Here is a 4,230-nt window from a genome sequence, read left to right as displayed (position 1 = left end):
ATTGGACATATAATTATCAAACCTCATTTTTATATACGCTTAACTAGTATATCACTTAATTATTTATCTATTTAAAAAATAATTTGATTATTTAAAATGATGTTAATCATTTATCTATTTTATCAAATAAATTGATTATTTAAAATTATGTTAAAGATCCTTATTGACTATCTGGTGATGCAACTTACCGTGGTAATTTTGGAGCACATTGAAATTATTTTTAAAGCTATAACTCAATCATCCAAAACCTTAGTACATCCTAGCGGTAGTGGTACTTGCTTGTTATTGCGATGGAGAAAAACTTTTTCTCCTTTTGAGATTGAAGGCAATTGATTTTCACCGTTAAATCATCAATAACTACGATTAACATCGTTTTATTGGATGGTTTTTTCTGATCTTGAATCATGTCCTAGTTTTCTTTGTCAACTGTGCTTAATTATTAGCACAGCTATTCAGGTGCAGAGTTAACAAATAGGCACTTGATTTGTTTTATTTTGGTTCACTGACAGTTGAGTCTGTTGAAACTTCATAAACCCTGAAAATGCTATGCATAGGAAAAAAACATGTAATGTTATGAGCCCAGGACCAGACGGTGGATGTTAACCACTTACAAATAAAAGTGGCAGGACATCACGGTGGAACTTAACATCGGGGATGATGGATTTGGACAACGTACTTCGATGGAATTCAATTTTCCATGTTAGGTTCTGGTTGTGTTCATAAAAGCTATTTTACCGTCCTACTGCTCTTGCACTTGGTGAAACTAATGCGTTCTAACAAGAACAGTAACGTTTGTGATATCATCCATGAGATAAGTTGTGATAGCATCCATGAGATCCTTGACTGACTGGTTGGAATGGAGGGTTGTGCTCAGTATGTGTCCTTGTGGTGTAAATCGTGGCAGTGATAAATAATGATGCAGATTTCCTGAGATTAATTTTGGTATACAGATTTTATAAAATTTAAAGGAAACTTTACTACCGTGATTCTTACGCCGCTCATGGAAGCATGAAAACTTCTATAAATTTGACATCCTCCGCATAGCAAATTACCCATCAGGAATTCCTGTGTTTCATAAATTTTATCGGCTTAGTTTGTTGGCAGTCTCTACTCGTGTTGTGTTTATATGGCAGCTATGGGATTTGGATTGGCTCCGGGCCATTCTCGTGTACTAATGTTCGCAAAACCTAGTGCTCTCTGCAACTTCAAAGTCACCAAAAGGCCACCTCTCCTCGTTACCCCTAACCGCCCTACTCCCAGCCATCCTCTGTATCTTACCAACATTGACGATCAATTGGGATTAAGAATTCATGTCAATATACTTTTGTTTTATCGATCACACTACAAGTCCTCCTCCATGAAGAATGAAGATCCAGTCCCTAGTATTAAAGAGGCACTAGCCAAGCTGCTGGTGCATTACTATCCTTTTGCCGGAAGAGTAAGAGATGCAGATGATAAAGGTAAGCTCATCATGGACTGCACAGGTGAGGGGGCTCTTTTCGTAGAAGCGGATGCAGATATTGCATTGGAAGAATTCGGAGTTCTCTCTCCATCCCTCCCTCGTGCTCTTGACTTTATAAATTACGTTCCAATATCCAGGCCCATCACAGAGTCTCCACTTCTTTTATTCCAGGTAATTGTGATTTTAGATGCATTGTCCAAGAGTTCAGGTAATTGTGATTTTAGATCCGTTGTCCCAGAGTTTAGAATTTGATATTTTACTATATCTCGATTGTTGATCTGCCGAGTTTAGAATTTGATATTTTATTATATTTGGATTGTTGATTGGCTGAATATTTGGCTATGTCTCTTTGATTACTAAATATTAGATTGCTGATTTGCCGAATATTTGGCTATGTCTTTCTGATTGGCAAATCAGCAATAGAAATAAAAATATTTTATATGAATAATGTGTAATTTGGATAATGCTGGTGATGAAAAGTACTTATTATGGAGAGGATTTTATAATTTTATCTATAACCAGGTGGATGGTAGAAATATAATATGTAAATGTGTTTATTAGTATTATGGTAGAGATATAATATGTAAATGTGTTTATTAGTACTAGGTGGATGGTAGAAACAGTAGAAATATATTATATAAATGTATTTATTTTAGAATAATTTTTTTACAATTTTATCTATATGGATAGTAGGAATATTTGTATTTAATTTTAGAATATTTTTTTGCGCTTATTTTTTTTACATTTTATATAAGTTTGTGCTGGCAAGTAGTAGGTACTCTGAAGAGAAGCCTATTTCTTTACATTTTACATAAGTTTGTGCTGCCCAGTAGTATGTACTGGAAAGAAAAGCATAATAGTCGACAGTTTAACTCTATAATATAAGAAAGGTATGTTAATGGTATTTAATTAGTGAATATTACTATAATTTTTGTGATTTTTTTGTGTTTATAAAAACCTTATTTTCAATAGATTCACAAAAGAACGGTAACAAAAGAATAGGTGTATCTCCAGTTCAAAAATAAAAAATAAGTGCTGCAACCAAGTAGATTGTCTAAATTAATCACTTATTAAATTTAAATAAGTGCTGTAACCAAATAAATGGTCTAAATTAGTCCGTGTCTAAATTAGTCTGTGTCTAAATCAATCACTCATTAAATTTAAAGATTCTTTATGATCCCCGAAATATTCAGCAATCAGACCAATGACTAGGCCATGTCCATCTGATTACGAAATACTCGGAGAATCAACAGACATAATCTCAGGGTTAAATTTATGACCGGCAATTAAATACTTAAACGTGAAACTACTATTTCAAATTTTTCTCACTAGTCATTTTTTACGATTCAAAATTTTCCCTCACTGTCAAATACCGAATACGTTCAAAATGCAAAAAAACGTTCCGGAACGTTAAATTCTAGGCCTGGCCACATTGCATTTGCATTTTTGGGCGTACATATTTAGTACCATAGCAATTTGCTAATCGCCTGATGGCATTAGCATACATTATTACTTAGTATCACAATTCTGTAGACGAATTAATAAGTTTGAGCTGTGTTAATGGGTGCTTTTACTCTCAGGTAACGCGTTTGAAATGCGGAGGCTTCATATTAGGTTTGAGTTTCTGCCACTCTGTGACAGATGGCGTTGGAATCACCCAGTTTGTGAAGGCTCTGGGTGAAATAGCTAGAGGCGCGTCAAATCCAACGGTTCCTCCCGTTTGGAGCAGAGAAATGCTTCGACCGAGAGAGAAGCCAATGGGGAATCACCCCCGGGTCCGTGACTCAAAGATACAAGTGGCGGCAGTAGGAGAGGAAATGAGATCAAAATCATTTTATTTTGGTTCAAAGGAAATTGCAGCTTTAAGAAGGCAGGCAGAAGGGTTGAAGCATCCCACCCCTTTCGAATTAATATCGGCCTGCGTGTGGCGATCCAGAGAAAAAGCTCTGGGTATCCCTGGCGACCAAGTTTCAACAATTATATTTCCCTACGACGCCCGTTCTCGAATTCGGCCACGTCTTCCAAGGGGCTACTATGGAAATGTGGCAGCAACCGCGTACGCTATGACAAAATCCAGGGATCTAACTCACCAACCATTGTCCTTCGCCATGGAATTGATCAACGAAGGCAAACGAAGGGTGACGGAGGAATACCTGCGATCTTTCATTGATCTGGCGGAGCTGAATGGGCGTCCACACGATAAATCCGTTGGTGTTTACTGTATTTCAGACGTTTCCAAGATTATGGTGGATCTCAAAGAAGTGGATTTTGGGTGGGGAAAGGCAGTGTATGCTTCTCCTGTTTATCCGCTAAACGTTTCATTTTTAATAAGGCCTTCTGTGAATGCTTTTGAGGGATTTCTTGTTCCTGTTTCTTTGCCAGCGACTGCTATGCAAATATTTGAGCAAGAAATAAATAATCTAATGTACGAGTGCCTGCAGCCAGACTTTTTTGAATGTGGGGAAGGAAAGTGATCAAAGTGTTCATGATAAAGATTGAATCAAATTAGTAGTCGTGTTGGGTTGAATGCGTTCTTGCTCGTGTTAGGGTTGAGTGAAGAAATAGTAGCTACTCGACTTCTGTCTCTGTAAACCAGCTGTTCTAAGCGCTTGGTTGGCACTTAATAACCACGGATATTAACCTCTTTAAAATGTAACTACTCTCGTGTGCCCAACGTATTTTTAATGGAGATTGATATTTAGATATTAATTTTGTTAATATGTTTAATTTATTTTAATAAATATTTAAAATTTATAATACTTTTTAAA

The 4,230-nt window shown here is 36.2% G+C and overlaps 1 pseudogene; it reads left to right on the top strand.

The window, feature by feature from the left end:
- The first annotated feature begins 1,126 nt into the window (after positions 1-1,126).
- On the top strand, positions 1,127-3,936 carry LOC149157112 (benzyl alcohol O-benzoyltransferase pseudogene; annotated as a pseudogene).
- Positions 3,937-4,230: the final 294 nt, after the last annotated feature.

The sequence above is a fragment of the Pinus tabuliformis genome, chromosome 9 (assembly GCF_031772625.1).
Source record: "Pinus tabuliformis cultivar Carrire ecotype Pingquan chromosome 9, CPIR1, whole genome shotgun sequence".
Taxonomy (NCBI): Eukaryota; Viridiplantae; Streptophyta; class Pinopsida; order Pinales; family Pinaceae; genus Pinus; species Pinus tabuliformis.
Note: the sequence above shows the minus strand (reverse complement) of the source record. Positions and strands in the feature narration are given on the sequence as shown.